The sequence below is a fragment of the Neoarius graeffei genome, chromosome 3 (genome assembly GCF_027579695.1).
Source record: "Neoarius graeffei isolate fNeoGra1 chromosome 3, fNeoGra1.pri, whole genome shotgun sequence".
In the NCBI taxonomy this organism is placed as follows: domain Eukaryota; kingdom Metazoa; phylum Chordata; class Actinopteri; order Siluriformes; family Ariidae; genus Neoarius; species Neoarius graeffei.
The window spans coordinates 15,659,709-15,682,282 of record NC_083571.1 but is presented as its reverse complement, the minus strand read 5'-3'; the positions used below and the strand labels follow the sequence as shown (position 1 = coordinate 15,682,282).

Genomic DNA, 22,574 nt, shown 5'->3' with positions numbered 1-22,574 from the left:
TTCACAGCAGCTGCTGCTCTACCGGCATCATGTTCAGCATTTTGAATGACGTTGACATCGCGGTCTCTATTGCTAACAGTAGTTGTAAAAAAGTTTCCCAACTTAGGCAGCATTGTCACATATTTCTCAGCGTCTTTTCGCTTTTATCTTTTTTTGATCCGCTTGGGTAACTCCTTTTAATTTTCGCGTTGTTCAGACTCCGGTCACTATGTGTTTACCTTTCGCACTGCGCTGCACAGCGTTATGGACTAGTCCATTTCATTGTGAAAGTATGGGGTGTAAGTGTAGGGACAGTGTAGCATGCATAACGTGTGGGTGGAGCACAGAGGACGGCAGGACAGAGATCGAGGTTAACAGAAGGCTTTATTGCCGTACTTTTCAGTCGGACAATGTAACCCAACAGTCAGAGACACGCACGCACACACACTGTAGTCTCCTCTGGGGAAGCTCCCCTCCACTCTCCCTCTCCCTCCTTAAGTAGGGCGCGGTTTACTGGGGAAAACATACACAAAACACAGTTTAATTACCCTCAGGTGTAGCGATTCTGCCACTTACCTTCCCCGACTCCGCCCTCCTGTCACAGACCGGCGCTTGACCACGCCCCCGCTGCCACATACCCCCACCGCCCAACTCAGGCCGGGCGCCCATCCGGCCCGCAGCCGACTCCCCCCCCTTGACGGGAGAGGAAGTCCGCCACGACCATCTGTGCCCCCGGCCTGTGGACCACCTTGAAGTTGAAGGGTTGGAGTGCCAGATACCAATGGGTGATCCGCGCGTTGGCATCCTTCATGCGGTGGAGCCACTGGAGGGGCGCGTGGTCTGAACAGAGGGTGAAAGAGCACCCCAGCAGGTAGTAACGGAGGGCGAGGACTGCCCACTTGATCGCCAGGCACTCTTTCTCGATTGTGCTGTAGCGCCCCTCATGCACTGACAGCTTTCGGCTGATGTATAGGACGGGGCGATCCTCTCCCTCCACCCGCTGGGACAAAACGGCTCCCAGCCCTCTGTCCGACGCATCCGTCTGCAACAAAAAAGGGAGAGAGAAGTCAGGGGAGTGCAAAAGTGGCCCCCCACACAGTGCAGCCTTTACCTCAGAGAAAGCCCGCTGGCACTGCTCCATCCACTGGACCGAATCTGGTGCCCCCTTTTTAGTGAGGTCAGTCAGCGGGCTGGTGACGTCCGAATAATTAGGTATAAACTGACAATAATAGCCAGCCAGCCCCAGGAACTGTCTCACCCCCTTTTTGGTCTTGGGCCTCAGGCAGGCCACAACCGCTGCTGTCTTATTAATTTGGGGATGCACCTGCCCGTTACCCAAGTGGAAGCCCAGATACAGTACTTCCACCCGGCCAATCGCACACTTCTTTGGGTTGGCAGTGAGCCCCGCCCACCTCAGCGACCTAAGGACGGCCCTCAGGTGTTGCAGGTGCCGCTGCCAGTCATTACTATAAATAATGATGTCGTCTAGGTAAGCGGCTGCATAGGTGGCGTGGGGCCGGAGGACCCTGTCCATCAGCCGCTGAAACGTAGCGGGCACCCCAAACAGCCCAAACGGAAGTGTGACGAACTGGTGTAAGCCAAACGGTGTGGAAAAGGCCGTTTTTTCCCGGGATAATGGAGTCAAGGGGATCTGCCAATATCCCTTCGTCAAATCCAATGTCGAGTAAAAGCGAGCCGTGCCTAGTCGATCGAGCAGCTCATCAATACGAGGCATTGGGTACGCGTCGAATTTAGACACCGTGTTGACTTTTCTATAGTCCACGCAGAACCGGACCGAGCCATCAGCCTTAGGAACCAAGACCACCGGGCTGCTCCAGTCACTGTGGGACTCCTCGATGATGCCCATTTTGAGCATGGCCTGAAGTTCTTCCCGAACCACCTTTTTTTTGTGTTCGGGTAATCTATAAGGACGGCTACGCACTACCACCCCCGGGGGCGTCTCTATGTGGTGTTCTATGAGGTTAGTGTGACCGGGCAGGGGCGAGAACACATCCAAAAACTGGGCCTACAACTGGGCGACCTCCGTGAGTTGGGTCGGGGAGAGGTGGTCTCCACAGGGGACCGGAGAGGTACGAGATGCCAATGTCCCTTTTTGGACCTCCGGCCCCAGCTCCGCCTTCTCCGGGACTACCGACACCAACGCCATGGGGACCTCCTCGTTCCAGAGTTTTAGCAGATTTAGGTGGTAGATCTGTAGCGCCCCCTTCCTGTCCGTTCACCTAACCTCATAGTCGACGTTCCCGACTCGCCGTGTGACCTCAAAGGGTCCTTGCCACTTGGCGATTAATTTGGAGCTCGACGTGGGCAACAGGACGAGTACCTTATCTCCCAGAGTGAACTCTCTAAGGCGCGTGCCCTTGTTGTACAGGCGGGTTTGCCGTTCCTGGGCCTGCCGCAAATTCTCCTGAGTTAGGTGGGTGAGCGTGTGGAGTTTTGCGCACAGATCCATAATGTACTGAATTTCGTTTTTGCTCTGTGAAGGTCCCTCCTCCCAATTTTCCCGCAGTACATCTAAGGTGCCGCGCGGCTTACGCCCATATAATAATTCAAACGGGGAGAACCCCGTGGAGGCTTGGGGGACCTCTCGCACTGCAAACAACAAGGGTTCGAGCCACTTATCCCAGTTACGTGCGTCCTCACTTACGATTTTTTTGAAAATATTCTTGAGGGTGCGATTGAACCGTTCAACTAAACCATCCGTCTGTGGGTGATAAACGCTGGTGCGGATCAGCTTAATACCCAGTAGCCCATACAGTTCGCTCAGTGTTCGTGACATAAACGAGGTGCCTTGGTCAGTCAGAATCTCTTTCGGGATTCCAACCCAGGAGATGACGTGGAAGAGGGCCTCTGCAATACTGCGTGCTGAGATATTGCAAAGGGGCACCGCTTCCGGGTATCGCGTTGCATAGTCCACCAGAACCAATATAAAGCGGTACCCTCGTGTTGACCGATCTAATGGCCCGACAAGATCCATCCCAATTCTTTCGAACGGGGTCTCAATTAATGGTAGGGGGCGCAAGGGCGCTTTTGGAATGGCCGCTGGATTTACTAACTGGCATTCGCGACACGCCATACACCACTTACGGACGTCGCCGCAAATCCCTGGCCAATAGAATTGGGCCATTATCCGGGCGAGTGTCTTATCCTGCCTGAGGTGTCCAGCCATGGGATTAAAGTGAGCCGCCTGGAATACCAATTCCCGGCGGTTCTTTGGAATTAACAACTGGGTGACTCGCTCTTTTGTCTGAGTGTCCTGTGTCACTCGGTATAACCTATCCTTCAAAATGGAAAAATAGGGGAAGGACGGGGTGGCGTTTGACCATCGATTACTCTCACTTGGTCAAACGCGTGTTGCAGAGTCTCGTCTCGTGATTGTTCCAGTGGGAAATCAGCGAGGGATTCCCCAATAGAAAGAGGAGGGGCCGGGGGCTCCTCACTCTGTCGCGGAGATGACGTAGACAGCTCTGTGACCACAGCTCCAGCCAAAGCGACACCGGGACCCTCCCCTGTCAACCGGCAGGACCCACTCTTTACTAGGCGTGCCATCAAACCCCGAAATCCCAGCCAATCAGTCCCCAAGATCAAAGAGTGGGTAAGGCGAGGATTAACCGCCGCCTTCACTATCGATTTTTCCCCTCTGAAATGTATGTGGACCGACACCAACGGGTAGCTGTGAATATCCCCGTGCACACACAACACCTTCACCCCTTGTGCTCCCCCCAATGCCTCGTCTTGCACCAGGCTTTGGCGGATCGAGGTCTGATTGCAGCCTGAATCCACCAACGCCTGATATGTAGCCCCTTGTACACTTATCGGTATGCGATATGCTCCGGCCCGATCGAGGGCAGCTTCTGGCGCATCGGGGATCCGCACCACCGCCCCCACCTCCATCGCTGCACACTGTTGCTGCAGGTGGCCCGGTTCCCCGCAGCGCCAGCAAACCGGCCCGGGCCTTCCCTCTGCAGCTGTGTTCTGAGGCTCACTCACCTGAGGGGGGGGGAGAGACAGACACAGAAGGGAGAAACGGGAGGGCACCATGGGTGCGGCGGGCCGGCTGGGGTGGAGCTGGCCCCCGCCTCTGTGGTGGGGGAATGGGGTGAGGACGGGACACGGGAGGAGGGGGGGAGAAAGAGAGAGAGAAGAGGAGAGAGAAGATGATGTCATTGGTTGTCCTGCTGCCGGAACAGCCGCCAGATGATCCTCCGCCAGTCCTACGGCCTGATCCAGCGACGCCGGGCGGTGGCACTGGACCCACTCCGCGGTTCCGGCTGGTAAGCGGGCGATGAACTGTTCCAGCGCCACCTGGTCGATGATTCCCTTGGCGTCGCGATCTTCGGCCCTCAGCCACCGCCAGCAGGCGTCCCGGAGCTGCTGGCCGAACGCGAACGGGCTGCCGACTTCCTCCATCCGCAGCGCGCGGAAGCGCTGGCGCTGCTGCTCCGGCGTGCGCCCCACATGCTGGAGGACAGCCTGGCTTGACCACGACCCCGCTGCCACAGACAGATAACCATGAACTGGACATTTTAACTACTACTTCAACATATTTCTTAGGAATATTAGTAAAATGTACCATACTTTTGAAGTGTTCATGAATCATGATAAGGGACTTTTTTTTTTTTTTTGAGGTTGGTTGGGGGCCCCCCTACAACGACTGCTGGTGGGGGGCCCCAAGCAGCCGCCTACCTGCCTCTATGTTAAGACCGCCCCTGCATAAAGCCACCTATGAAAACACAACTGGTAGACACCTCTATAAAGACGGAGGACAAATAAAAAAATCACTTAAAACCTAGCGCTGTTACTCAAAATGTTAAAACAAAACAAAGCAGCAGTGGCAGGCTCAACATGGGTTGAAGCGGTCTTGTTAATATCCGCCGGCCAATGTTAAAAACACGAAGGTAACACCAGCGACATTGTCTCGAACCAGATGCAACCAATAAACAATCAGACTGCGCGAGGTGGAGAGAGACGAGCTCAGCCCAGGGCCCTGTACTATGAAGCGGGTTTTCTGGCTTACCAGGGTAACTTCGAGAGTAACTTGATCACGTGCAGCGTAACTTCCCGATTAACCCATACTACGAAAGTTGGCTATATTCAAACTGAGGTATGCTGCCATGGCAACTTATGCTGCATCTCAAACCTGCTTGTCTCAGGTTATGTTCTTGGTTAACCCGAGGTTTCCGATTAACCACACCCTTTTTAAACACCACCTCTCCACCGACATTTCCTCTAGAGACAATGCCAGCGTACCTGGATGACCCGTGCGATATCAGAGCGCAGATTAGAGATGGGATTTTTGGCTCTTTGATGGGATCCGCATCTTTGTGATCCGTTCTTTGAAAAGAGCCGTTCAAAAGACTGGCTCATTTGGCTCTTTTTAAATATTTATTCAGTTTTAAGAAGACCGCGTCTAAAGAAGCCAGATCCCTCTGCTTAGACAGCGACATCAATATTTCTGGACATACCTTTTATATAAAGCAACCTAGACTTACATTATTGTAACCCCTAAACGCTCATAAATAACCATTAAAAAACAATGAGGGCTTCAATGAATGTCCATGCAGAACGGCTTTTCTGTAAAAAAAAAAACGAACCCATTCAAGAACATAGTTACCAAGAACGCAAGAATATTTTATAGAAAAACACTTGTTTTACAAAAATATTTAAGTCTGAGATACAAAATAGATACAACTACAATAAATATAACAAGAACTAGTTATCACACAAGAACATTTTAATAGGAAAAAACAAACTTCCTATATTAAAAATATTGAAATTGTAACAAAAATAGATACAACTAAGCAGTCAGATAAATAGATAAAGTTATAACAATAACACAAGATTATTTTAATAGGAAAAAACAAACTATTAATGCAAAAAATATATTATTAGAAAAATAGATACAACTAGACAAACAGATAAATAAATAAAATACACAAAAATAGAACAAACAAAATGACGATAGAATAAATTAAATGAACGTCCGTGCAAAGTAGTTTTCCCACAATATTATTATTAATATCACACAACAACATTATAAACTATATACAAAACAATTTGAACTATTAGGCAAACAGATAAAACTTGAATAAATAAAAGGCAAATAAATGCTTACTTGCACGCGCACACCATTATGAATGATGTTTTTATATTTCATTTTCACCTGTTGCCAGGTGCGTTTGGCACTGCTGTTGCCTCTGAAATGTTCACAGGACATACACCAACTTAGTCAAAGGGACTGAACAGTCAGTCATCCTAATTCATGTGACTCTGTGCACATATCAGCTTAAGTAGGCTACTCCATGAATTTACCATACCAAATTTTATTCAGGATTTTTCGGACATTAAACATGCTATATATGACTGGGGCCACGTCGAAGGACCATTTTCTGTGACTTGTGATTGATCATGAAGCTTTCTCTCATCCTATAGAGTGCTCCGAGATGATGCTAAAAATAGTAACCATGCGGTCGGCGCGGCCATCTTGGAAGTCACTTGCTCCAGAGCGCGCATAGAGTACACATCATAGAGTACACATCATAGAGTAAACATTCACCAATTCATTTCCGCGTTAGAGGGCTTAGAAGCTTTGATTTTTTAAGAATTTAGACATCTGAAGTGATGGAGCACTACTGTGAAAGTTTGGATAAGCAGGCACGGGAACGTTATGCTGAGAAGGTAAGTTTCGTTGGGAATGTAGATCCATCAGTGTTGGGCACGTTACTTTCAAAAAGTAATTAGTTATAGTTACTAGTTACTTTTCCCAAAAAGTAACTGAGTTAGTAACGGAGTTACTTTGTCATAAAAGTAACTAATTACCAGGGAAAGTAATTATTCCGTTACATTTTGTTCCCCCTCAAAAAAAATCAAATTCAGTTAGTGTAATCATAATAAAAGTGAATGTTAAATGTGTTTAATGACTGAAATGGACACTTAACAGAACCAATTAGTAATGTTATCTACACTATATTAATATTTTTGTGGGACAATGTGAGATAAGACATCTATCAAATGTAATATATTTTTGTAGTTATTAAAATTATGTTACTAATTACTGGCCACTGACGAGGACAAACACTTTGTTCCTCGACATAATGTGCATTGCACGTAAACACTCTTGCCTTTTATTTCAAGTAATGAAAAGTAATGGCTGTATTTCCAATGTGAAAGCGCAGTGCTGGGCTGACCGCTCGCCATCGCTGGGTCTTCCGATTGAAAGAGCGCGCAGTAGTGCAGTAGGCGTGGCCTACCTACGTATCTATGTTGTCCAAATCTACTCTGATTGGCTTACTGTGCCATTGTCTCGTGTCTCCCCGCCCCACACGAAAGCAGAGTAAAGAAAGGCTGAATGAGCAGCGTGCCAGATGAGAACAGCTTTAATAAAGTAACGCATAGCATTTTATTGTAAGTAACGGGAACGGCGTTATAACGATGTAAAAAGTAATTAGTTAGATTACTCGTTACTAAAAAAAGTAACGCCGTTAGTAACGCCGTTTATTTCTAAGGCCGTTATTCCCATCACAGATCCATACACTGTTAGTGAGAAGGAATGGAAAGCTGACCCCAGCTTGTTGCCGCATAATTATCAATTATTTTAGTCAGTGAATAAAATGTAGGCCTAGTATGTAACTTGTACTAACAGCATGTGTACATAAACATTACTAGGCCTAGATCTTAAATGCCATTTGATGCAACAATGCACTGCAGTAGACATAAGCTACCTAATGTGACAAATATATCCATTAATCATTGCTGAAAGTACATAGAAAAGATAATAGTTTGTATCACATTTATTTTAGTAACTATGAAATTCAAGACAATTTAACCTACCTGTCACAAAGTGATCAGAACAAATCCGGATACAGTCTAGTCCTAAATTTGATTGGTTAATGGCAGCCAGCCACTGTCGTCTCCTCCGCTCGCTTTTCTCCTGTGCTGCAATTCCCGGGTTTGTCACGACTTTAGGGAGTCTGTGGAAGCTTTTGCCACCCTTTTCCCCCCGGCTACTACTGCCAACAATGACACACATATTCGGCATTTTGCTTCACTGAGCAACAACAATTCACTGACACAGCGACGTTTGACTTCCAATATGGCCGCCGCTGGGTTCGCGCTGATCTCGAAGCACTCTATACTTCTGTTCTGCAACATGTAGAGGGGAGAATGTACTTACGCATTTACCCAATCGGCAATTCGTTGCCAACATGCTTGCCGCTCCTTATTGGCAGCCGCTGTGTTAGATTTTGCTCTTAATGTTGTTTTGAACTCCTTGTAGCTTTGCATTATGACAGCGCATTCTTCCTCCGTGAAGTACTATGACCATGCCATTGTGAACAGTGGTGATTTGCGCTGATAACCTCCCCTTTAACGTGAACGCGCATTAACCCTGATTAGGTTAAACCAGGTTCAACAAATCAACTTCATAACTGGTGTCGTAGTACCGTTTAACCCCAAACAAGATAACCAGGTTTTGTCAACCCCGGTTTAGCGGGGGAACCCTGGGTTACTTCTGGGTAGGTTAACCTCCGTTCGTAGTACAGGGCCCAGAGCGCGCAAATTCATTCATTCAATCAACAAAAGGAAACAATACAAACATGGCCCTATTATGGCGACAGAATATTACCAACGTACCTCGAACCAGAGCATGAACAACAAGCAGCAAAGCACGGAACTGTAGCAGTAGTTATACGGCACACTGGCACCTGCCTTTATACTCCCATCTAATATTAATGAGGTAACCCCTGCAGCTGCCACACTGGAAATGATGGGGAAGACTGACTTCGCCTGGCAGTTACATGTACATTGCACTGTGTGTTAGGGTTCAGCAAGGTTCTACTGACCCTCCAGCAAGCAGGAAAGCCAGGGTTCTCCACCCTGCTGCTGGAGTAACCACCTTAACACACCTGAAGCAACTAATCAGCTAATAATTGGGGACGAGTTTGTCCTGAGTGATTTAGTTCACAATTATTCACCAAAGGTGAAGTGAATATCGGTAAATAACAACTGAGAAGAAGCTGAGGTTATTAGTCACTGATATTCACTAAGCCTGAAGCGGATAATTGTTTTAGTATAAATACACAAGTGACTATTTCAAAAAATAAAAATTGTATTAAAAAATAATTTTTCAAACTTCAAATGTAATAAAAGCACAGCCCATACTTGTCACTAATCTATGTCGACTCAAATAAAATACTGTTTTGAAATTGATAAAATAAATCACAATTCTACCTTACCTTTGAAGAGTTTTAGACCAAACTTCATAGCATCTTTAGTGCTTTTAGGGACAGCATTTTCTTTCATCCTTTGTAATTCTTCATCACTTATGGTGACAAAGTGATTGGCCACCATTTTTCTGAGTTGCTCGAGGTGATTCTCGAGAAATAATCCAAATGTCACGACCAATCAGTGCGCACAATTTCCTATAATTGCCTGCATATTTTTAAGTTATTCCACAAAATTGAGTCGTGCATGAGCTGACAGCCAATGATGCACTAGTGCCGAGTTGTCTATAAGCAATATACGATGAGCTTGAGTGGAATAACTGTGTTATTTTATCCACATTCACTGGATTTTGAGAAACAGAGCATTTTTTTTTTTTTCAAATTCAGTAAATAAAAACTTTATACAAAACGTCTGACAAAATAATTTCTGCTTAGAATGTAAACAAACTGGTGAAATGACAGTAGCAATTTGAGAAAAATGCTATAATAATAATTCCTGAAAAATAAGACATTGTTCTCGCCATCAAATACTTTCATTCTTTTTTTTGGGGGGGGGGTTGTTTTCTGGTAGAGGTTTTTATTTCGTCCTCAGTTGATTAAGCAACACGCTCCGCCCTGTTGTTTTTCCTCTATTCACAGTATATGAGCTGATAGCCTAGTAGTAGAGTAGCCAATTAGAGTGCACGATAACTCATATCCAGTGAATGTGGATAGAATAAATACTGAGTTATGAAAGTGCTGGAAATAAGTACTTTAGGCACTTTACACATTAAATAACAATTGGTCTTCATTGTATCTGTCAGGAACGCAGGCAACAGACAGATGTAAGTGCAGTTGAGAGTTTCACATCACACATCACATTATCTCTAGCCGCTTTATCCTTCTACAGGGTCGCAGGCAAGCTGGAGCCTATCCCAGCTGACTACGGGCGAAAGGCGGGGTACACCCTGGACAAGTCGCCAGGTCATCACAGGGCTGACACATAGACACAGACAACCATTCACACTCACATTCACACCTACGGTCAATTTAGAGTCACCAGTTAACCTAACCTGCATGTCTTTGGACTGTGGGGGAAACCGGAGCACCCGGAGGAAACCCACGCGGACACGGGGAGAACATGCAAACTCCACACAGAAAGGCCCTCGCCGGCCCCGGGGCTCGAACCCAGGACCTTCTTGCTGTGAGGCGACAGCGCTAACCACTACACCACTGTGCCGCCCCAGTTGAGAGTTTATTCAAGCAAACTGGTAAACAAGTCCAAATCATAAGGCAAAATCATGATCAAAAAACAAGCAGTGGTCAGGCGAGGCACAGAGTATCAGAGGCACAGACAAAATGAAGAATCCAAATAAACAAAAAGTCAAACCTGATCGGCAATATTGTATACAGTATAAACAGCTTGGGAACATCAGACACAAGGAACATATGGAAAGTGCACGTATACTCAGTAATGTGATGTAATGAGAATCCTGATATACTGCACAGTAATGAGACTGGGATGATTGTGAACAGGTGTAAAGGATTAGGACTCAGGAGACTGTGAGCAGTGAGGTGGAGAGTGGGGGTTGTAATCTGTGGTGGCCATATTTAAAGGCTGCTGTAAATTCTGGGAAGTGGAGAATTGTGAGCAGGAGCAGACGTGACATTATCAAGTGTGAGGGAATTTTTAATGGATGAACATTATTATTCTCTGTTTTTCTGTGTGTTGAGCTAAAGTGGCTTAGTTACTGAGAAGAGATGTTTTTCCACATGCTGTAATCGCTTTTCTGTGGCCTTGGTGGTAATGAGCAGGGTGCTTGAGTTCGTCCTAACTACGCATCTTCTCATGATGTAACCACCTTTCCTGACCTCGGTGGTGATAAGCAGGGAGCTTGAGCTCTCCCTAACTCGCATCCGCCTGCACATACCAAAGCCAGGTGCACGCTTTAACAAAGCTTCATAGAAAATCTTGAGCCAATCACGTGAAGACACAAGCAGTGAGCGAATGCTTTCAGAGTATAATAGATAACATTCCTAAAACACAACTCAGAGTGCGCGTACTCTCGGCATCATCAGAAGTGGTGTCTTCTTCTATTCTTCTCTTTCCTTTCCTATTTTATATATCTTTTATATGATCTACTATAATAAATGACTGAAAAGACAACTGTTAAGCGTTCTGAAGTGTTTATTAGAAATTTCCATTACAATTTGGCGTACCTGGGTGGGCCCTATGCGTCTGATCCTCGGACGACGGAACACTCCCAAGGCTACGGTGCGGAGCTGAGAACTCGGACGAGAGACCAGGCCATCAGGGCTCACCGAACCAGTAAGTGATACCTTTGCATTCTTGTGTAAAGAAATTAGTGGAAACAGTATTTAAAGAATGATACAAGAAATGGACAGAGATTTGTCCTAGTATTTAAAGAATGATATAAGAGATGGGCAGAGATTGTCCCAGTCAAGGAAGACTGATATAAGAGACGGACAGAAGTTTGTCCGAGCTCAGGAGGACTGCTAAGCTGTGGTACCATCAATATGTTTGCCGATAAACACAATTTTGAGACAATAAACTGCGAGTAGTTTATTGGGTTGTGTAAGAGAATTATCCGCCCAAGTGACAACTGGGTAACGGCTCACCTACTTGAGCAAAGGAAGTACGGGTGCGCGTCTCGACGGACTCACGTTCAGCGATTCGTAACTGGGAAAGAATTTAATCTTGCTCCCTTTGTTCTGTGTGAACAACTGGCCCGTCGGAGGAACGGGATAGAGAGGTTCGATCACGAAGTCGCAAAGACACACCGGTGTGCACGCAAAATATTGATGAATCAACAGAGTACTGTCCTCCTCCAAATTCTGAAACAGAGAAACAGCTTTTGTACACATGCGCGAGTTGTCTTTGAGGTTGTTGTGTTAAATGATACCTACTTTGGTTTAAGGCAAATGTCAGATAAATTGTTTACTAATAAGAACACACCTAAAAGATTATTGTGTCGCATTTTTGGACATAGTCCAACCTGTTCTTTTTGTGATCCTGATAAAGAAACTCAGCCACTGTTGTCACAGCCTATTAATATAACAGTGTACAATGAGGAACAGAAACAGTAAGTTAGGGAAAGAAAAGAAGAAGCAAGTAAGTGTGAAGCTGCATGTGCTATAATAAGAATTGGCTGTTCCTATGACAGCCCAAACATCCAGTTTATGAAAACCTCATATGGCGAGGATTATTTGGCACAGTTTGATATATGGGTAAAGGACTTAGGATTCCCTGGAAAGGGCAGTTTTAGTCCCAGGCAGATAGGACAGTTAGAAGAAAAGTTGAAACAGAAGGAAAAAGAAGAGTCTGCAGATAATGTTAAGTTCTTAGGGGACTGGAGGGCGTTTTCTGCATGGAAAGAAGAAACACTTAAGAGAGAGTACAAAAGAGAGAAACGACAGGCAGGGCTCTCACCCTCTTCTCAGTGTTTGAAATTTCAGATGGACCCTGACCTGGAGTCTGCCCCACCACCCCAACACACACTGCCTCCTCAGCAAGGTGGAACATCATTCCCACAAGCACTTCACCCACAGAAAGGGGGAGAAGTCGAGACAAAGAAGAAAAAAAAATACTGAGCCTCTAGAATCTCTCCCAGCCTACCAGCTGCCTCCAGCATCAGCGCCTCTCAGCGCTTCTCCATCACACACGAGATCCGGTCTTGCATACAGCAATGGAAAAGACACCCTCCTGGACCTGACCACGTGCTCACCAGTGGGTCCACAAGGCTGTAACCTAAAGTCTGAAGTTCTTCATCTTCCAATGATGGATGTGGCTGGAGCTGATGGCATGCTTTTAGTCCACAGACCCTGGATGACAGCTGATATCAAGGAAAGCATGGCTTCTCTTCCCAATGTGAGAGAGGTAGGAGGAAAGAGATTTGGTAACGAACTGTTGATATTTTGCAGAGAATTCCGACCGACCACCCATGAACTTCGCTGCCTAATCATGACCAAGATGGGTATAGATTGGAACAAAGTTTCCAAAGATTGTCCGGAAGCTGACCAGCGAATGACTACACCAGACTGGAGCGTGGCTGGCAATAGTGAGTATAGAGATACTATCACTGCTCTCTGTGCTCGTCTGGACAGTGCTTTTCCTTTGAACATAGACATGACTAAGATCAGTATGTGTAAGCAAGAAGATGGAGAAGGTGTGTCAGCGTTTCTCGCCTGTCTCACCGCCACGCATGAGAAACACAGTGGCCTGACCAGGCCCGTGAACCTGGCTGCAGTGGAGGCCACTCCTGAGTCTCACCAAGATCGAGCAGTACGCTGTGCATGCAGAAAAGCTGCTGAAAGAGAAGGAGAAGACAAAGTCGACACAAAGAGACCAAGATCTACATGCCGCCACTCTCACTCTTTTCCAGACTGTTCAGCCTGGAGAAAAAGGAACAAGAGGAGGAAGAGGTCGAAGTAGGGGCCGAGACAGGACGACCTGGAGTTACTCGTCCTGGATAAAGGGTGCAACCTGCTACAACTGCAATCAGAAGGGATACATTGCTCGAAATTGTCTCCACAGAAGCAGCCAGAAGCCCTGTGAGGAGTACAGCAAAGCAGACTGATGGGCGGACTCCGGGAACGGGCCCCACACAGAGAACAGGGGAGGTAACACACACGCACCTGATGATACACATACACATAGACAGGAGCATTCACATAACGTTAAACACATTAGTAGCAGCACCTGCATGCAACAGCAAGACTACACAGAAATGCCCGATACACCAGTCCAGATAGATACACCTGAAGTTGCATTAAGTTTGTTAAAATACACAACTACTCCCTTTTCTAAACTCCCTTGTATGCCCCTCACTGTGTGTGGGCATGTGTTAGCCTTTTTAGTAGATTCTGGAGCAGGACACTCAGTGATACAACATGGGGTACTTCCAGTAGACCCACCGCTCAGCTCAAATTCTATTCAGACGATGGGCATCTCAGGACGACCTGTAACCGAAACTTTCTCAGTCAACCTCCCGTGTAAAAGCGAGGGAGGAACAGTTACGTCCCACTCATTCCTCATCTCACATACATGTCCAGTAAATTTGTTAGCACATGATTTAATGTGCAAATTAGAAGTAAATCTCACATCCACTCCAGATGGACTAACTATTGAAGTAAGTGAAATATGCGGTGTGCAGTATGGGTTTGGAAGCCCCCTGTATGTGTATGTCTGGCAGCTCTGCTCAGATCAGCTCACACAAACTCCAAAACACCTTGTACAGCTCGCATACTTGAACACCTCATCAGTTGACACAGATTATATGAAAGAGGAAGATTTGCATTGTACAGCACATGTTCACCAAGGTCAAGATGTAGAGTTTGAAAAGACTTGGTTTGCAGACCCCCATGCACGTGAAAGATTGACCCTCAAACTATGTATTGGTCTAAACATTATTGCGCTGTGCAGGTCCATTTTACTCATTGTCTAAACAGCTGCATCAATGCTCATCGCAGTGTTCTCAAACATGTTATACACAGCCTCAGAACAGAGGACTTTGAGGTTGACTGCTGCCAACATGATTTCTTAGACATCATTAATTCTATTCCCCATGTCTCATTAGCAAGGCCACGAGCCACCTATTGGAAAGACGTGGGGAAATGGGTCAAGAAGTGCACAGTCGATGGCAATGAATGGTCCCAAACAGAGGACCCTAGTGTGTTGTTTTGTCAAAGGCTTGGGGTCTACAAACAAAGTCATGCTATGTGTGTGTATGTTAAGCGCAGCATAATATTAGCCACTGATGACCAGGGTCCTGGGGACCTCAGCCATAGTGGCCTGTTTGTCTCTGTTTCCACAGGCATAACTCCAGCAGAGGTGCACCCCAAATTGGCGGGAGTTCCAAATTCCATTTGGGCGAAGGGTAAACATGATTTGGGCCTAATAAAGAATGCTGAACCAGTGGTGATCACCCCCAAATCAGATTTCGGTCCTAAACAGACCCAGTACCCACTCAAACCAGAAGCAATTGCAGATATAAAACTGGTCTTTGATTCGTTGCTGAAGGCAGATGTAATTGTCCCTTGCCAGGACTCTCCAGTGTGCACTCCTATTTTTCCAGTTAAGAAGGCAAGAAAACCATCCCAGCCCGATGAGTGGAGGTTTGTCCAAGATCTGCAAGCAGTCAATGCTGCGGCTGTCCCGCACACGCCTGACGTCCCTAAAGAGCGCTCTGCAGACCACACCCACTCTGGGACTGCCTGACCCCAATAAACCATTTGTTCAAACTGTCAATGAAAAGAAGGGTTTTATGACCTCTGTTCTTTTGCAGAAACACGGGGATAGATTGAGACCTGTAGCCTACTTCTCCAGCAGGCTGGATCCAGTGGCGGCTGGACTTCCTGTTTGCCTGCATGCAGTTGCTGCAGCTGAAAAGGCAGTAACTGCTTCCAGAAATATTGTGGGGTACTCTAACCTCACCCTTTTGGTCCCACATGTTGTCTCCCTGCTTCTGTTGGAAAAAAAAAAGACGTCACATTTGTCAGCACAGAGATGGTTGAAGTATAACACTGTCATACTTGATATGCCTAACATCACTGTGAAACATTGTTCTGTTCTGAATTCTGCCTCTCTTCTCCCTACAGAGGATGATGGAGAGCCACATGACTGTGTTGCTCTCACTAATGATTTTTGTTCCCCCAGGGCAGACTTAAAGAGTGACCCTTTGGAAAATCCAGACATGATCCTCTATGTGGATGGTTCAGCCTCCAGAGACCCAGAGACGGGAAAGAAGAAAGTAGGTTTTGCCGTAGTCTCAGATCACGAGGTCCTCAAGGCGTCGTGTCTGTCCTCAAACCTGTCGGCACAGGCCGCAGAGCTCTGTGCCCTTATCAAGACATGCAAATTGGCTGCAGGGTGATCTGTCAATATTTTTACGGACAGTAGGTACACGTTTGGCGTTGTGCACGATTTTGGCACCATTTGGAAACATAGAAATTTTCTCACTAGCACAGGATCTCCCATTGCACATCATAAACTGGTCTCTGAGTTGTTGGATGCTGTTCTACTCCCTAGAGCCATTGCTGTGTGTAAGTGTGCTGCCCATACTAACAATACTGATCTTGTGTCTCAAGGGAATGCCAGGGCAGGCGCGGCAGCTAAGTGTGCAGCCTCGGCTTCCAGTTCACCCTCTAACCTTGCCTTTCCTCAGGTTTCTACCCCTTGTTTACAGCTAGCAGACTTTCAGAGCACTGCCACGCAGGACGAGAGACGAGTATGGAAACAGGCAGGCTGTATCCTTGCAAACTTGGTCTGGGTTTGTCCCTCGGGCCGTCCCTGTCTACCAAAATACATGTTCCCTTTCTATGCAAAATTGGCACATGGGCTCACCCATGTGTTAAAAGGGGGGATGGTAGCAGAAGTAACAAAGAGATGGTTCACAAAGGGGTTTTCAAATTATGCTGCAAAATTTTGCAAGCAATGCTTGATATGTGCACAACATAATGCAGGTCAAGGTATCAGACTAACTCAAGCAGCACACCCAATACCAAACAAACCATTTGATCACCTCCAAATGGACTTTATTGAACTGACACCTAGTGAAGGGAAAAGGTACTGCCTGGTAATAGTTGACATGTTTTCAAAATGGGTTGAAGTATTCCCCACAGCTAAACAAGACTCAGAGGCAGTAGTCAAAGCACTCCTGAGAGATGTAATTCCTAGGTGGGGTATACCTAGCAAAATCTCAAGTGACAGTGGAACACCCTTTGTTAATGCAGCCCTAAAGAAAATAGGAGCATTCCTAGGGATAGACCTGAAACACCATTGTGCCTATCATCCTGCCAGTGTGGGAGCAGTAGAGAGGGAAAATGGGTCACTTAAAAAAAAAACTAAGCAAAGCTTGTGCAGAAACAGGGCTAGGATGGACAAAGGTCCTCCCTGTAGTACTCACACAAATGAGGATGCAAACTAGGCCTAAACATGGGTTAAGCCCATTCGAAATTCTGTTTGGATGAGTACCCAACACGGGGATAGGGCCAGTTCAAGGAACACTGCTGGACACCACACTGTGTGATGATGCAATGTTGAATTACTGTGCAATGTTGTCCTCTGCTTTGAAATCTATCCACAAACAGGTAAAGAAGCACTTCCCAAACCTGCTGAGGGACCTCTGCACGATCTACAACCAGGGGATTGGATCGTGGTAAAGGACTTCCAACAAACCAAGTGGAACAAGCCACGGTGGAATGGCCCATTCCAGGTCCTGCTCACGACCCCAACGGCAATGAAAGTCACAGGCAGAGTGACGTGGATCCATGCTAGCCGCTGCAGGAGGGTTCCTGAACTGGCTGAGCAGGAGGAAAAGGAAGGCCTAAGTGACCCAGACGCTGACTAAAGCTCGTGAGGAAGAAAGGCATCACTGCATGGAACAGTGCAAGTATCACATCAATCACGCACGCACCCTCAATAGGGAAGAGTATTTCAGTGTCTAGCTGATAGATAAGTCTTAGGGTTTTGAGTTTCCTCCAAGTCCCGGTGAGGTGGGACGAGGGCTGATAGGGCATGCGCCAATACACGTCAATACTCTGAGCACCAATACACGTCAAGAAGGGCAAGGGTTAACTCGGTAACATCACTGAGGCACTGAACAAGATGCACAAGGTTGCTGAACAATTATGAGCAGACGAACATGGAGGAGACAAAGACAGCTGGTGGCATTGGTTCAGTGGATGGAAGACTCTGATTCTATCCACCATACTGGTCCTGGGCTTAGTGATTGTGATGCTATGTTTGCTCCCTGTTTTCTGTCAATGTTGTATGTCTGTGTTTCAGAGGCAGCTGACAAATATTGGTTACCAGATGGTGAAAATAGACTCTGATGACTTGCCTGACTGGCCTCCAAACTCACACGAAGACTATAACCCACCGTTCCATGACATCAGCACAGTTGACATAAAATTAGTCCTAACTTAAAACACTTTCATTATGATTGTTTCCTGTTCTATTATTCCTGATCTATGTATATGGCTTGCTAGCATTCATTTAAGATGTCTATGTCTTATAAAAACAGCCTTAGCATTATCCCTGTACACTCAATGACGTGTTAAGTCGAATCTCTCTGGGAACTCTTATCACTGAAACTGTGTACAGTTCTTTTCTTTCCTTTTAGTAATTTATCCTATAGGATAAAAAGGGGGGAATGTGAGGGAATTTTTAATGGATTAACATTATTATTCTCTGTGTTTCTGTGTGTTGAGCTAAAGTGGCTTAGTTACTGAGAAGAGATGTTTTTCCACATGCTGTAATCGCTTTTCTGTGGCCTTGGTGGTAATGAGCAGGGTGCTTGAGTTCGTCCTAACTACGCATCTTCTCATGATGTAACCACCTTTCCTGACCTCGGTGGTGATAAGCAGGGAGCTTGAGCTCTCCCTAACTCGCATCCGCCTGCACATACCAGAGCACGCCAGGTGCACGCTTTAACAAAGCTTCATAGAAAATCTTGAGCCAATCACGTGAAGACACAAGCAGTGAGCGAATGCCTTCAGAGTATAATAGATAACATTCCTAAAACACAACTCAGAGTGCGCGTACTCTCGGCATCATCAGAAGTGGTGTCTTCTTCTATTCTTCTCTTTCCTTTCCTATTTTATATATCTTTTATATGATCTACTATAATAAATGACTGAAAAGACAACTGTTAAGCATTCTGAAGTGTTTATTAGAAATTTCCATTACACAAGCTCGAGACGAACTTAATTATTTGTAGGCACATTAACACAGAAATCTGCTTAGTTTGGGAAAAGCTTCTTTTGCGTAAACTTACATGGTGTACAATGAGACTAGACCCCGAAGCCACCGCCAGGTGCCGCTAAAACCGCCATTTAGAATTTGAGCCGCCGCCAGCCAATAATTTTGTAAGCCAATTTGAGCCGCTATCTAATAAAATTTGGCTGAGCCACTAAGAATTGTGTACATCAAATAATGAGTTTATCCACATCATGAGCTACAAGAAAAGTGACACAAACATGATCAACTGTACACACTAGTAGTAACACAATAGAGATGTATAGGCATACACTGTAGAGATTTAGAACTGATATCACAGCACAGAGAGCCACCACAAGCTTGCCGTTGTGACTACCTGTCTGGCTTCCCGCCCCTCACACCGTTACCACGATACACTGGGGAACCCGGGAACCCACCCAGAGCATCAATCGACTCCGATATCGACGAGATGGCTGCATTCTTTGCCGCTGCTGAGGGAAAGTGTAAAGGTATTTTTTTTTGTTTGTTTGTTTGTTTCACATACTTCGAGATTGATAAAAAAAAAAGTACTCCACCACTCTACTTTCATCATAGTAAGATAGCTGCCAGTCCTTCACTGGTCATTGCTAGTGAGAGTAGATAGCTAGATGCCTTCCTCGAACAATCCAGATTAGCTTATTATTAGCATTGAACTACAATCTTGCTAGATTTATATTTACAATGAAGTAAGAGACCAGGGGACCTGTGGTAATTTGCTATTTATTCCCCCCATTTGTTTGATCCGTTCGCCCGGATATATGCCACACAGTGACGTCCAGTATCAGCCATTTGTAGCCATAAACATTTTGGTGGCTGCAGCAGCCATTAAGGTTTTGGCTGAGTCAGCTAGCCAGCCAATAATTTCATCAGCCAGCCATTATCCTGAAAACAAACGGCTTCGGGGTCTAAATGAGACACACTAATGTGCACCTCAGTTGAGCAGCTTCAACTGTATAATTGGCCTGTGTTAGTGCAAATTTAAATATAGATTATACTGTCAGGTTTAAATCACTTATTTATTTCAAATGCACACATGGATTTAATTAAAAAAAGTGTAACCCTGTCATTTCCTATGAATGGCAATAATTAGACATATTGCATATGAAAAAAAAATATTAATACTATGACTACTAGAGCGGCAGCTACAATTATTGACACCTTAATGATCTTTTGGCCATTGCAAAAGTAGAAAAGACTTTCAATATGTAAATTGTGCATGAATAATTCCTCAAACTTCCACTGGAAAAAGTTGATTCCCGATTTATGCAAACACCACACAGAAAGGCCCTCGTTGGCCACTGGACTTGAACCCAGGACCTCCTTGCTGTGAGATGACAGTGCTAACCATTACACCACAGTGCCATCCATTTTCTGATCATTACAGCCCTAATTAAAACCCTAAAAATAGTTTATTTTCAAAACAACTCAGTAAACTCGGGTTAAATTTACGGCCCAGTTGTAAAGATTATAACTGTTATTCCATGAAATCGAGTTGTACATGAACTGATAGCCGATGAGGCGCGTAACACTGAATCAGCTATAAGCCATGTATGATGAGATTGAGTGAAATAATGGTTTTATTCTATCCACTTTCACTGGATTTTGAGAAAGAGTTTTTTTTTCAAATTTGAAGAATAAAAACTTTATCCAAAACATCCGACTAAATCACTTCCGCTTAGAATGTAAATAAACTGGCAAAATGACAGCAGCAATTTGTGAAAAATGCTATAATAATAATTCTTGAAAAATAAAAAAAGATACGTTCTTACTTTCATTCCATATTTTGTTGCTTTTTTTTGTATTTTTTTTGGGGGGGGGTTGTTTTCAAGTCGAGTTTTTATTTCGTCCTCGATTGGTTCAGCAACACGCTCCACCATTTTGTTTTTCTCTACTCACAGTATATGAGCTGATAGCCTAGTAATAGAGTAGCCAATCAGAGCACGTGATTGCTCATATCCAGAGAATAATAACCAATAAAGAGAGTGTTTAATGTGATGCTCACTCTACCATGATTGGAAAACAGTTCAGTTTGATTTCATTCATTTCAGTTCAATGCTTAGTTTTCCTACTGGAAAACTTCTTGAAGCTATACAAGCAGTTCATACACATGAGAAACACATTATGTACACAATGAACGATGCACAATAGATATAATACCATGACTTGTTAACATTGGTGAACAATCCACAAGTAAATAGTCAGCATCACATAAGAACACAAGTTGTGAAATAAAATAATACTTGGTTCATTTATAAACAGTGATACCAAACCATTCTTCTACCAGGTATTATAATGAATCTTTCCCCTTTAATCTTCTAGAGTAAACCTGATCATCAAACACAGTGGGAGACTGGAGTTTTCTCTCCACGTTACTGGATAAGGTGCAGGTCCACTCTACTGTCATTGGTAAAATCTGGATGAGCATCCTCTTCATCTTCAGGATCCTCGTTCTGGGCGCAGGAGTCGAGAATGTGTGGGGAGACGAGCAATCCGATTTAGTTTGCAACACATTCACACCGGGTTGTGAAAACATCTGCTACGACTGGAAGTTCCCCATCTCCCATGTCCGTTTTTGGGTCCATCTTTGTGTCCACTCCAACCCTGCTGTATCTCGGCCATGCCATCCACACCATCCACCAGGAGAACAAGCTGAGAGAAAAGCTCAAACGCAATCAGTCAGTCATGACACCAAAATACACAGATGAAAATGGAAAAGTCCAAATCAAGGGCAGGTTGTTGTGTAGCTACTTGACTCAGCTGTTTTTCAAAATAGTCCTGGAAGTTGCTTTCATCGTTGTACAGTATTACCTGTACGGCTTTGTAATGATAGCTGAATTCCAATGTGAAATGTCCTCTTGCCCATACATTATACAATGCTTCATGTCCAGACCCACAGAGAAGACCATCTTTTAATATCTTCATGTTTGCAGTTGCATGTGTTTCCCTGGCACTGAATGTGCTAGAAGTGTGCTATTTGCTTTGCTGTAGAGTAAGAAGACAGCCAAAATATGAAGGAGAGGAGCTCTACAATATGCAAGCCAGCAGAGGTGGAAAAACCCGGGTGCAGAAAGTAAAAACCCTGCCACATTTTTGCTTCAGCCAATTCAGTGAACTAGCTGATCCTAATTACCACATCCCCTAAGCCAGGTTGATGAGCTAATTGGTGAAATCACCTGTGTTGAGAGCACAGGCAGAAGGAAAACCTAAGCAGGACTTTTACTTTGTCAATCCAGTTTTTCCACCTCTGCAAGCCAGTAGTCCATTGCCATCAGGTGCAGTAAGCCAGGAAACTGTAGGCAGCATAAAGCAGAATGGTATGAAAGGAGTCATGGAGAAACATTGGGCAAACAGGAGCCATAGTGCTGCTGAAGAAATGCAACTGTAAAACTACAGAACTATACTAACAATTGTTGGGTGAAAAATAATTCAATTTGGGTCAACTTGAGATACTGGGTTTTGAACCCAACTTGTCAGTAAAAATGACATGCAGTCACCAAATCCACCAAATACAGTAATGTGCAAAAGTCTTAGGCGCACGTAAAGAAATGCTGTAGCCCAAAAATGGCCTAAAAATAATGAAATGAAATGTTTCAACATAA

General features: G+C 45.2%; 1 pseudogene; it reads left to right on the top strand.

Moving 5' to 3' along the window:
• The window catches only part of LOC132882502 (gap junction Cx32.2 protein-like), a 32,152-nt pseudogene extending 9,792 nt beyond the window's left edge, over positions 1–22,360 (top strand).
• The last annotated feature ends 214 nt before the right edge of the window (positions 22,361–22,574 follow it).